The 14470-nt window shown below is 26.4% G+C and overlaps 1 protein-coding gene across 4 annotated transcripts in view; it reads left to right on the forward strand.

The window, feature by feature from the left end:
* Positions 1-14470, forward strand: part of SPR (G protein-coupled sex peptide receptor) — a 1401361-nt gene that overhangs the window by 818193 nt on the left and 568698 nt on the right. For 3 of the 4 annotated variants that reach the window (XM_075356175.1, XM_075356174.1, XM_075356176.1), the window contains one exon: positions 9786-9848. The exons of the other annotated variant lie outside the window; for it this stretch is intronic. The gene's annotated coding sequence lies outside the window, so the exon portion shown is untranslated. The remainder of the gene's footprint in view (positions 1-9785; positions 9849-14470) is intronic. 4 annotated transcript variants of the gene reach the window in all.

Raw genomic sequence — 14470 nt, forward strand, 5'->3', positions numbered from 1 at the left:
AATAAGTACCACTTATGATGTATCGTTCTCAATGAGGGCTTATTACTGCAGTTAAGAAAAGGTCAAAATTCAGATTTTTGGGGATTTTGGGCTTTTTTGGACACTTCTGGTTCAGTCGATTGTAGTCAAAAAGGAAGATGCACAACTAGATGTTGTAACAACCCTGAATCCAAACTTTCAACATACTGCGGCTAATCGTTTTTGAATTATGCGAGATACATAGGTACGTACATGCAGACGTCACGCCGAAACTAGTCAAAATGGATTCAGGAATGGTCAAAATGGATATTTCCGTTGAAATCTGAAATTTTTCGCGTTCACAATACTTCCTTTACCTCGTACAAGGAAGTAAAAAGTAATAAAATAAACAAAGAGAAGATAACTAAAATTTTTCATACATTTGTAATCAGTTATATTCTTTGATGATAGACAATTATATATATTTTTTTTTGAAATAAATTTATTTTTTATATAATATTACTAAACTGTGCCTACACGTTTGGAATGTTAATTGAAGTTTTTATAATTATTTTCTTTGTTCTTTTAAAAATTTATTTAATCAGGTGAGTGATTTAGAATTTAATTGAAATTCAGCTAAGATAAATGAAAAATAAAAAAAAAATAAAACGTTTGTGTTTTAATGTAGGAAAATTTGATTAAGAATTTTCGGATTGAAATTTTTTTAAATTTATTTTCCTTCTTATTTTCTATTGCTCAATAAAGATTTATAAAAATATATTAACAGATGTTAATTCAGATTGATTAACAGATGATTAATTAACAGATGTTTACTCAACAATTTATCCGAAAATAAATTCAAATATTATAATATTGTATCTTAGCATAATTGATCACATCTTTTAATTAATCGCTGTTATGATTAAATGATATTTACTGCTACAACCATACAGCGTGCTTATTATTAATATTATTATAATAATTAAAATTTTTATTACTATTATTACCTTTTTAAAAGAATTGTTAATTTAACATTTATAATAGAGCATGCTTTAAAAACATGTTAAGTCAAAGTTTTACAGAACTATGTTAAGTCAAATTCAGTTGTTAGTAATTTTGTAGATTCAAGTATTTTTGTTCTATGCGATTATTACAATTAGAATTACAGTTATAATTATAGAATACAATTTTCAGAGCTGTTGAAGTCTATAATAAATTGTTCTTGAGAATTGATTGTACGTGAAATGTACATCTTTTGTACCAATCATATTCTTATGAATAAATAATAAATTCCAGTAAAATAAACACTAAACACTTCTGTTCAATGGATTTTTTCTCATATTAAATTAGGGGTGATAATTAGCCCAAGAAACTAATTTTAAATATTCTTTTATTCGTGTTTATTTTTTTGGAATATTCTGTGTCTGTTCAAACGTGTAAATTTTATTGATGTTATTTAACATTTTATTTCTCAAAAAAAAAAGAAAAAAAAATTATATAAATTAGGCTAAATTCTATCTGCAAAATATTTTTTTTAAAAAGTATTTGTGAAAATTTTACTTTTTAGAATAAACGTATTGTAAAATTTAGTAAAAGCTTAGTTACCACTTTAGAATCCAATATTTTATTTAACTGTCATTGACAAGAAATAAAAGGAGGATATAACGGGTTATATCATGTTCGGAAATATTGAAAGTTGTGCGTAATTTGATGTTCTTTTTGAAATATGGAATTTAATTAAACATGTAAGAAAGTGTTTCATGTAAGAGTCTCGTTGTTTTAATATATTAGGTTTATGTGATTTTTATTTAGTTATTTTCTTTTTTAAATTCTTTATATAATAGTGAGTAATAAAGTTGAAAGGGTCATTTTATATGGCTTGCCTAGACGTTGTCTTAACGATACGCTGTTTAACATTTGCAAGAGCCATGAAATTACTTTTCTTTAATGAACTCTCAAGTCTTGGTAATCAAATGAAATTTAGAATTGAATTTAAGCAGTATATTTTAATTAGTTACTATTTACCGATTCAACCAGATTTTAAATTTCATTTTCAAGATTTTTACATTTTCGTTTTCTGGTATGCATGAATTAATTACATTACTTGCAGTAAATCTCTAAATATTCCGTTTTTCTCGGTCGTTACAATAATTTATCATGTGGTATTTATCTCGGTTGTTGTAATTTATCACGTATCTTATTATCATCATCCGTATCATTTACATTGTATTTTAGTGGCCTATTAACTTTTCAGTAGAAGAAATAAATTAATACGGTATTTTATTTCAAATTTTTTTTTTCAGAATATTTTCTTGTGTATAATAGTCAGTTTTTGAATAAGTGTAAATGGAAATAAATTTCCGTCTAAAAACCGTTCTGCTTAATAAAATTTATCTTATTTAAATTATTGTGTTTATATGGCATTGATAAAACTGATTTAATTAAATAAATTATTTGAAAAAATTATTTCATGGGAAGTTTTCTATTACAGTTTAAGAATTACTAACATTTAGAAACTTCATAATATCTTTATTCTACTAATGTAGGATGGTATCTCAAAATACCGTGATTAATATAGAATTAATCACAGTATTTACATTTATAATTAATAAATACTATGCTATATTAAGTACCTTATATATTCTTCTTATGTTACCATTCCGCCTTCTGTATTACCTTCTCATTTTTTGTTATGACTACTTGAATGCTGCTTATTAGAGAATTTTTATGTTATAATTTCTTTACCCCTCTCCACCGAATCGGATTGAAGTGAAGCATAACACGATCCGGAGGAATGTCCTTTTATAAGCCGGCTTGTTATAATGGTTATTGGCGCGGATCCAAACTCACCTGCTGTTTCTTCCATTATTCCCTTAGAGTACATTTTATTTAATTTACATACTATTATATTTTATTTAATTTACATACTATTTCATCAACTCAATATCCTCTAATTTAGTCCTTATTACATTTTATCTTCTATAAAACTGTTTCATTGATCTACTTTTCAATTTTACTCTGATCACTTAAAAATTTGCTTTTATATTTTATGTCCATCTGACTCTGACAAATGCTTTGTTTATTAAACAAACTTCTCCGTTTTAACTTCTGAGGTTTTCTATTACAGGATTATAGTGCACCTATTGCATTTCTGGTTCCTTACGTTTCCGAAAAGGTTACTAATTATTTCTTAATTTTCTTCCATGATCCGTACGTACATATTTCGTAGTTATTTTCATTATTACCAAATAAATAGACTGGCTGTACATGTAAAACTCCATCAGATATATTTTAATGGCTAGTGGAGTTTATTGTAAAAGGTAAATTATCAGAAATAGTTGAATATGCAGAAATTTGTTTAACTTGTAAGCAAAACAAAAAACCATGATATAAAAAAAATTATATATAATATATGTACAAAAAAACCATTTTTTGGGGTCTTGTACTATTGTATGTCAAGTTAATTATGTTTTTATAACATTTTTTTTTCTAATTTTCTGCTTGTATTAAGTAATGGAAAGGGAAACAATTTTTTTAGAATTTTTTTGGTTTCATCCTCTTTTTATTTTTTTTTTACGTTAACCTTCCTGAAGATGACGGTTTAAATATTAAAATGCGCATATATTTTATGAATTTATTATTTGTAAACTGTTCTTGTTTACTTCATTGATATTTGATCAATATAACATTTTTAAGGCATTTAAAATATCGAGTTTTAATTTTTTGAATACAGTAAATTTTTTAATTCTAAATAAGTTCGAATTTTTTTTTATTGCCCTTAATAACGATTTTAAAAAATGTACAAATTTCACCTCGCTAAGAAATTAAAGTGCTTTCAACAGTATGTAATTTTCAAAGATATTTCTTTGACAACTAGTGACTTTTTATACATATAAAATCCAGAGATACATATAAAAATTAATGATTGTAAAGATTATTATCGTTATTTACCGACGTTTGTTAATTTTGATAAAATTATAATTTTAATGGATAAGTTGGAAGAATGTGTGTAGCGTAATCAGCACATCAGTAATAGAAAGAATCATATGCAATGGAAAATATGATCTGTTTAAGAATAAATTGGTATTTTATTGTAATATGTTTGATGATAATATTAAGCTTTTATAAAATTTTAATTATAAATTTGAGAAACTTATGACAAAAAAGATTTCTTTGTAGAAGTATGCCGGGATGCCCTGCAGTAAATTTAGCTTTATAATAGCATCAGTATCAAATCAGTCTGATTTTCTAAAATTGGATTAACTTTTCTGGAATAGTGCTTAAAACTGACAGAGATATTTATATGCAAGGAACTCTCTTCATGTATGTCAAATCTCTCTTCATGAATGAAGTCAAATTTGGGTTAAAATTGTCAACGTAAAACAAATAAGAAACTTTTGAAGTATAGTTTCAAAATTATTATAGAAATAACAGATATTCTCACTTACTGTGTCTTGCTCATCAATTTTAATTAAGTTACAAGACTTTCTTCCGTTTGTGTATAGTTTATTAAAACGTTAATTGTTGAATAGTGTATGAATTATGTAACTGAAACTATGACTGTTACGTTTTTCTTAAACATTTGCTTTTCTATTACTAAAATAAAAATAATTGTAAAATATTAAAGGTGCACTAAAAAATGTAGTTAAAATATCGGAATTCTAGCTTTATGCAACTGAGTGTAAGTATGTGTCACGAAAGAAAGGCCTGCTTGTTTTGAAGAGTAATAGTTTAATACCTTTTCACTACTCGATGAAAAACATTAATTTTAACTTTTGTAAAAACGTAATCTGAAATCTCAGAATAATGAAAAATTTTAAAAGACTCCCAAAGAAGATCTCTCTATAAGAAACGAATAATATAAGAAGACGAATTCCAGTATGATTACACTGCCATTTTTAAACCAAATATTGAGAGACATATGAATGCTAAAGTCCAGAAAGATCTGAACGTCCACTCCGAGACAGTCGAGAGATAATTTCTACCACAAAGAACAAAGAAAAATACTTAACCAAGATCTTAAGAATATACACCCAAGTTTTCCTTGGTAATAGACGAAAGTTTCAAACGATGTTCAAAGATATGAAATCTGAGAATGTTTAAAAGTTAACGAAACATCCCAGAATATCGGGCGAAGCAAAAAAAAAAAAACAAACACTAATTGTGGATTGAACAATGGAATGAAGAAAGCCACCAAAATACTACAAGCATGAAAAAACTGGTATGCAAACAACACAAAAAAAAAAATTCAATACACAATGAAAATAAATTTCAAAAAAGAAAGATAAGGATTAGAAAATAATATCTTGTAGACTATATAAATTCAGAATTTCAGAAGAACAACTTCAGACAATACTATCGAAGCGGCTTTAGAAAAGACAGATCATGTGCAAAACAGATACGTTATTTAAAAACAATCCTTCGACGGTCCAAACAACCAAATAAAAATATTTTTATTACCTTTGTAAACTTCATAAAAAAGCATAAAACTCAATAAAGAGTCAAGCCAATTTCAACATGCTTACAGAATTTGAACTAAACAATAAACTAAACATCTCCAAAAACGAATACTTACAGGAGCGAAATCCAAAATGAAGTTGAAAGGGGAACTGCCAGGAGCGTTCGGAACCAAGTAGGAGTAAAACAAGGAGACTGATTATCGCCCAATTTGTTTAATGCATTACTAGAAAGTTAATTAGTGAAAGGCCAAAACACTGTGAAAAGTAATATTCATTAGCGTACATAAGAATGGCCGCTCAATAGATTGCTTGGGGCTTGTAGACGATCTTGCAATTCTAGCAGAAAATTTAAGAAACAACCGAAGAAGAAATCAACATATTCTAGGAAGATACCTTGTAGAAGTAATACACACCCAGTGGGGTCTGTATTACTGGCTTATTTGACTAGCCCAATGGCTAGTCAAATAAGCCAGTAAACGAGGATCATAAAACTCACAAAAGCTTATGAAATTACCAAGAATATTTATAACAAGAAACGAAATTCAAGAATGAGGAAACGGGCAAAAGCAGTGGTAAGAGCCGAGGTACTATATGCAGCTGAATGCAAAACCTTAGACCAGTTAAAAAAAAACTTGAAAATACAGAAAGAAAAATACGAGAAACCAAAAGATATCTTCAGGAAAAGGTATAGTTATCTTCTAGAAGAAGATAACAATCTTATTCTTGGACTAACAGTGGTCATATTTGACCAAGGATCTAAAAGAAGCAAATATGTAAGGATACAAAGATATTATCTGACAAAGATTCAAAACATATGAAAAACAAAATGAAAAAGTACCGAGAAAAACTAGTGAAATACAATTAAATAAATATAAGAATTCAAGAAAAGATAAAAAGATTAGAAGCTTTTAAAATGTGGTGCTATAGGAGAATGTTAAAAATCAGATGGGTGGATAAAGTGACAAATGAAGAGGTATTGCGGCAAATAGATGAAGTAAGAAACATTTGGAAATATATAGTTAAAAGAAGAGACAGACTTATAGGCCACATACTAAGGCATCCTGGAATAGTCGCTTTATTATTGGAAGGACAGGTAGAAGGGAAAAATTGTGTAGGCAGGCCACGTTTGGAATATGTAAAACAAATTGTTAGGGATGTAGGATGTAGAGGGTATACTAAAATGAAACGACTAGCACTAGATTCCCTCTTGGAGAGCTGCATCAAACTAGTCAAATGACTGAAGACAAAAAATAAAAAATAAAAATTCAATAAGAGGAACTATTTACTATAGTGATCCTACAGAGACCTGTAGTGTTGACTCAAATAAAAAACTGAATTGCTTTATATTTATAATAAACTTAATGTGATTGAACAAAACTTGTAGGAATAACTGAAAACTCTGCGTAAAAGTACGATGTGCTTTTACCAGTTTTCTGGTAGTGTAAATTGGACTCTCTACAACTTCGTTCAAAAATGAGTAAGTATATTCAAGAAAATACTTTTATGTCATTTAATTATTTGTAAAAATATTATTTCAAGAACTTGTATGTCTTTCAAAAACCTTTTACAAACTTGCTATTTCGCTTTCTTAAAGAAAAGAATTTATTTAATAGTTTTCAATATATTAAAACAATACTACAAAAATAATATCAGAGTACGTGGACTGTCAATTGTAATTAACGAAATAAAAAAGGCTTTTTGTATGAAAGAAAAATGTTCAAATTCAAATTTTTAGAAATATCTGCTATCTGTCAGAGAAAAATCTGCTCCAAGTTGTTTTGCAGCAAAGCAAAGTACAAATAAATTGGAAGTTTGTACTTTATACTAAACCAATTTGATATGACTATAGAGCTAGTCAAAAGTATAGAAACTCCTTTTCACATCCTAAAAATAAAAGAATTATTCATAAATCTTAGCATTTAACTTTTTCCACTTAAATTTCTGTCTAGTTTAAAGATTTCTCACTACTATTACAGTAGTTTGATTTTACTTATTACATTAAGTAAAATTACTTAATGTTAAAACACAAAAGAATCAGAAATTTTTCTTGTAAAACAGGTATTCAACTTTGTAATATAACTAAGTATTACCAATTTTCTGAATATTAATTCAATTTTTCTTTAAACTAATGTAATCTACAAATTTATTTCAGTAGTAGTACACTTACTGGGTTTCCTTATTTAGTATTATTATAGCAGTATTTATTACAGTTGTTAGAATTAACATTTTTGTAAAAGTGATTAGATTTGATCGTAATTAATATTCTACACCTTTCTTGTATACTGTATAAAATTATAATAAAATTAAATCATTATTGAATTATTATAGACGTGCAGTCTATAATATTACTTTAACAAAAGCCGAAGATATTCGATAGCTCTTTCTGTCTCCATTCGTTGTAGTCTGTCTGTGCTTGCAGCAACTTGTACAGCTCACTAATGAGTATACACACGCACGCTCACTATCGTTCCTGTATTATACGCAAATGAAAAAAACCCCGGGCTTCGGCTGTTCTTTATTTTTCTTTCTTTCTAACGTATCATTAACCAATAATTATTAAAGAGATTTGTAATTCAAAATTGCTAGCATATTTAATGCGTTTATTACGAGTAGCTTTTTTAAATATGGATGTTTGTTTAATTGCATTCAGGTGCTGAATTATTTAAAATGTGAAATAAATTCATCCTGTAATCCCACAACGCTTTCAATGTTACAAAAATTATCTTTGAGCAGTGAATGAAACTTTTCTTTAAAGAAACTTTAAAATTCTCATACTTCTATATTTATGGATTTTATAAATATGATGAAAAGTAGATAAATTGTTAAGGTCTTTGAATTTGTGATTCAGGTCATAGGCAAAACTTGTATAAGTTTTTAAAAAACAAAAACATTCAAAATTAAATTTTCTATAGCTATAGATGCGAGAAGTAGTTTCTATTGCCTTAACTGAAATGATCACCAAGACAATCCTATAAATATGGGAATTAATCAGCCGTATTACAGGCATCGTCATTGAACTGGCGTATAGTAATCATTATTGTGTACGTGGGAGTACATCTTGAATTGGTGCTCTTGTTTTTACTGTACAAATATGAAATAGAGGAATTTAAGAGTCTAGTCCAGGTAGTATGAAGCATCGATTTTCTGTCTCAAAGTTTCCATTTAGGATCTTTGATTACGAAAGCATTACTTTGGACGATTATAATTCGGATAGTAGATAGCTAGAACAGTGAGATCCGTTTTTGATATCAACGTAAATAAAGTAATTTTGTTTGAGCCAATAGTCATTTGGCTGGTTTGATGCTATTCTTCATTAGTTTCTGCTCTATGCTAATAGTTTAATCTCAAAATACTTGTAATTGAGCACTGGTATCATACCTTGATATTCAAAAAAATTAATTAAAAAATTTGCTCGTTATGATTTCAAATATCTTAAAATAAATTTAAAAAACTATGAATTCATGACATCACTATGATTCGTCCCATATCTTTAAAAATTATAGTTACAGGATGTCACGTTTTCATAAAAAATCTTAAAGAAAGATAAGTAATATATGAAAATAATTTGAGATTTATTAGATTAAATTAAATTTCAAAGAAGAATAGTAATTTGGAACAACTCATTATTGATTTCACAGTTATAATCGGCTAAATTAATTACTTAGTAGCTCTGAAAACTTTTACTTAAACTTTATGAAAACGGATCAGCCTGTTCTTGATAAATTGAAGGTATCTTCAAGCCATCCATGATAAATTATTGTGTATAATATTTATCGAAGTTATTTAAAAAAAAAAAATAATAATTAATAAAGCAGGCTGTAACATTCAAAACAGAGTAAGAAAAATTATCATTTTTTTTAAATTGGAAAATAGTAAATATTATAATAATGAGAAATTAAAAATTTACTGAAAAAGTAATTGAAAAGTATTTGTATTCTTGTTTAAAAATTTAAACAGTTATTAACAGGGTTAATTATTAATTATTGCTTTTGAACAATATTTAAGTTCTAATTTTTATATATAACTTAACACTTGTCTGCAGCTACTTTTAAATATTTATATCAGGTACATATGACTTGTATATCCATTGCAAAATCATTTTGTACTTAGTAAAATATTTTTTTGCCATGAGCTATGTTCATCAGACAACATATAATTCAGAAATTCGGTAATTATGGATAATATTATGAATAATAAATAAAATAATTTTTTAAATCTTTATTGTAATTTTAACCTAGCTCTGTAATATAAAGACAAGGTAATAAAAATAAATTCTTAAAAATAATACCATAATGATATGATAATAAACCAAAATTCAACAATGTCTTGTTTAATAGTTTTTTATAATTTGTTTTTTTTTTATTGCAGGTAACAGAATCGCTGTTATTTACCGATAAATCAAGCAGTTTTATTTATCTGTGCAAATTTAAGGTAATTTCACAACAGTTGTTTTGTACATTTAATTATTATTACATTACATTATTTCTATTTCATATCTATAGTATTATTAACATTTGAAAATGTAGTTATTTTACTAATATTTTGTTGATAGATTAATATAAAATTATTATATTTTGTAATAAGTTATAGTTCTATTTAGTTCAATCTCATGCCAATCTAGATTGACTTAAAATGGAAAAGAATGTTCTTGCATGTCGTTGGGGTTATTTGGTGAATCAATTAAAAACAGCTTTGTCATTTTTAATAATTAATTTATATATATATATATATATATATATATATATATATATGTTTTTTTACTTTCTCTTGAATAATGCAGGTTAATCTGTAGTGATGATTAATATAAAAAAGGGATTTGAATAAAAAAAAATAATAAACTAACATTTTTACGTATAACAATTTCATCGATTTCTGACATAGATAAGTTTATTGTATTACACAAAAGTAATTAAAATGTACACTGAATATTAATAACTATTGTAATTTATACTATTAGATATAGTCTGTTTATATGCATGCACTATTTATTGCATGAAACATCTGCTTCTAACCAACAGAGATTAGTTTATGCAACCTGAGTGACACATGTGTTATGTAAATTACAGATCCTTTCCCCTTGAAACACTTGTAACGATACGTTAGTTTATTATTTATGAGCTTCATCGTGAGAATGTGTATATCGTATTATATGTGGTAGGCTATATTATTGACCTATTTATATACTGCAGAGATTATGTTTAATTATTTATAATTACTGTTAAAATTCAGTATAAAATGTGCCATTTTTTTCGTGAATACTATTTAATTTAAAAAACGGGCTTGTTCGAGTTAATTTATTAAATTTAGAACTTAAATAACGGTCTACCAACTACAGCAACCACAGAGTCTTTTCAGCGTCCTAAAGTCCTCATTGTTGTCAAGTAAATTCAATGTTAGATGATTAACATGGTTTTCCAGCCTGGGCACATATCTTTAAAATAGGCGTTTAACTTCTCGAACGGGGATGATGATCCTATTCGTTGTAGATACAACTTCTTATAATTATTTTTGTTTTATTCTCTGTTATCAAATTTATGGATGCTTACGTTTATTATCTACATAATTTTATCTTAAAGTTAATGTTTCATTTATTTATGCACCGGACGTGATTAATTCTGTGAGGATATTTTAACTATATTCTAAGACAATATCAAATATTATCAAGGTTTTTCATAGATACTAGTATTTCTGTTATATTTATTCATATTAATATTGTCTTTGAAAAAATGCCATGCCTGACCGGGTTTGAATCCCGGTCAGGCATGGCATTTTTCACACACGCTACAAATCATTCATCTCATCCTCTGTACAGTAATGCTTAACTGCGGCCCCGGAGGTTAAATAGAAAAAAAAATTGTCTTTGAACTCGTTGAGGATTATCATTGGTTGATCCTATTTCAAGTGATAATCTGTCCTACGACTTATATGGAGGCTGTTTGTAAATAAAACATATTGAGGACATTAAAAGATAAAGGAAAAATTAATAGAAAGTCTTACTTGTTAATTCTTAGAGTAAAATAAACTAATTTTAAGTTCAGCGATAATAATATATTTTTGTAGTAACTATATATATATATATAATCTTATTTATTATATAAGATTTAGATTTATTACGAAAGTTATTATTTTATCAAGTAAAAGAAGGGATTACATAAATTTTCGCCGAGATAGTTCTATTACTTTTCCCTACACTCTTCTATATTTAAAAAGTTTATATGATACACCCAATATCTAAAAATGTTATATTACTTTAATTGATGTTTAATTTATCAGAAATAATATTTATATAAGCAAATATTTTCTTAGTATATTAAAATAACATTATTTTGATTTTATTATGTTTCAGTCTAGATAATATTCACAAAAAAGTAGAAAGTTATAAAAGCAAACGAAAATGTCTTTCACTGCAAGTTGACCTTTTTATTACTTTGTGTACGGATTTTCCTAATTAAATTATCTCTGTTATTAAAAGAAATCATATAATTTCTGATTAGAGTTTTTTTAGTGCTGAAGTGGTTACAGGGTCTTCATATTTGTATTATTAGTTTTTTAAGTTATTTATTTTTCAAATTTTTATTAATTCTGATTCTGTGACTGATAATGGACAAGTTCATTACGCTGTTTGAGAAAACGCATTTTTTTCTTTGTTTAATAAATACTAAGCAGTATTTATTATTTATATGATATGATCTTTTTTATTTTCTTTCAGTGTACATTTTGAGTTGTTAATTTAAATTGCCGAGGGATCAAAATAATTTTTCTTGTTTTATTTATCCTTTATTCAAATTAATTTTTATTTTTATTAATTTATTAAAAGCCTTACTTATTTATTTAATCCCTTACTGAGTATAGGAATTATAATGTAACAATATTTATTGTTCTACACAGAATGGGTGCATCTTTATTCATTTTTCTGGAGAGCATTTGTTTTAAATATGATGCTTGTAAAGCGCTTAGGTACAACTGACGGTAGTCAGAGTCACTTCCTCTAGAAACAATTGTATTGATAATCCCTGTAGTGAGAGTTAAACTAAAATTTGTGTGCTGCATTTCAGTCGGCTTGACATGCCAATGCTCAAGTGTATGTTTAGCTCTGAAGAAAACAATAGAAACTGTCACTTGAATCCTCACTTAATTTAGAAAGCCTAACATGAAATGCTTGTTATTTTTAGAAATAGATATATCGGCTTTGTGTTTCATTAGGACCCCCAATAAGTTAATTTTTCGATTAATTAAAGTAAATATTTTTGTAAGATTTTAAGAAAGTTGAATATATTTTTCTTTATCAATATTGTGAAAATTGTATAATATTACGGATCCAAAAATAAACATTTAAATTTCGTTTTAAAGAAACTTTTGTTACCAAAACTTATGTCATGATAGCATATGGCTTCACTATTATTATGTCAAAGAAATAAGTTTGTTATTTTCATTTCACATATTCAAATAAAAACGTTTTATTTTATTTTCGAAATTGGTACAAAAATACATTCAAATTTTATCAAATCATCGTACAAGTAGGTTAAAAAGTAATCATCATATTTATCTAATTTATCTTAATCTATATAGTATTTATCATATAACAACTTCTTGTACTATATATTTTTTAGGATGCGTCCTTCAAAAATTCAGGTAGCAGATTAAAAAAAACATCTTTATATTTGGTTTATCAACAGATGGATACTAATTTTGTTAATTAAATTTTATACTAATTTAATTTAATTACTTATTTCAATTTAATATATGTATCTTTTATGCAAATATCTTTTGAATTAAATTTATTTAGAGTAAAACTAAAATAATTAAAGTCTTTTGGCAATGGAGTTGGCTGTCACCAAATAAAGCTAGAAAATCTCTCATCTGTTATCCAATTAAAATATTGTTTCAGACAGAATAACAATAGCTTATTATTATTATAATTAAATATTCTGTTAACAGGTTTTATTGTCGGTACCATGCCCGGTAATGACATAAACATTCTTGAAAAATTATTTATATTTCAAATACAATGAATACTATTATTTACTAATATAGGAAATAATTCTTATAAAAATAAAGTCTGAATTTTTAAAAAGTAGATAAGCGTAAATTATTTATATAAATAAAGTAGTTATGCATATATAACAAAAATTACATATAGTTCATGATGAACTGACTTGTATAAAATTTTGTATATATTATAAAAGAATATATTTAAAAAAAATAATTTTACGTCATCTTAAATTATAATCTGTGACGTCTATAAACATAGCCCAATTTAAAATATATTTGCTGATCGAAATCATTAATTTTAACATGCACTACTTAAAATGGTACAATTTTTATTTGTTAAGATCATTAATCCTGTAATTTATTTATTTAGCTTAATATTGGTTCTCTGTCTTTAACACACACACACACACACACACATATATATATATATATACAGAGAGAGAGAGAGTGAGAGAGAGGCAGAGAGAGTGATGTACGGTATATTAGATATTAAGCAACATTACTGTATTTTTTTACCATCACATATTGGTCAACCTCATATAAATATGAATAAAATATACTGTTTTAAAATATATTTTTTTAATATTCCAAAGTATTTAATATATATACCCGCCTGTTTATGTATGAGTATTTGAGTGTTTTACACAACTATGATCTGGGATATATGAATAGATGTTTGTGCAATTTTGTTTCGCCTGTTAAACGGGTAAGTAAAATTAGTTCAGCTTAATTAAGAAAAACAAACTTTACTACAAGACTGCTCTTAACAAACAGATAGTACTAAACTGCCCGTTGCTGGTTTCTCTCTCTTGTAGCATCAGTTAATTCGTTTAGACTTAATTTAACATTATAATGAATTATAGTTTAAATGAAAATGTGTATATAATTAAGTTCACACTACGCAATAATATTGGTACGGTGTACAATAAATTTTTGTTTTACGGAAACCTAATTATTTTAAATGGTAGAAATATATCTATCGATGTAGTAATGTACTATTGATGTACGTAATACAGTTATTTTTACTTAACTTATTGACAGTTGTTTTCTTAGAGACAGTT

The sequence above is a fragment of the Lycorma delicatula genome, chromosome 2 (genome assembly GCF_047948215.1).
Source record: "Lycorma delicatula isolate Av1 chromosome 2, ASM4794821v1, whole genome shotgun sequence".
In the NCBI taxonomy this organism is placed as follows: Eukaryota; Metazoa; Arthropoda; class Insecta; order Hemiptera; family Fulgoridae; genus Lycorma; species Lycorma delicatula.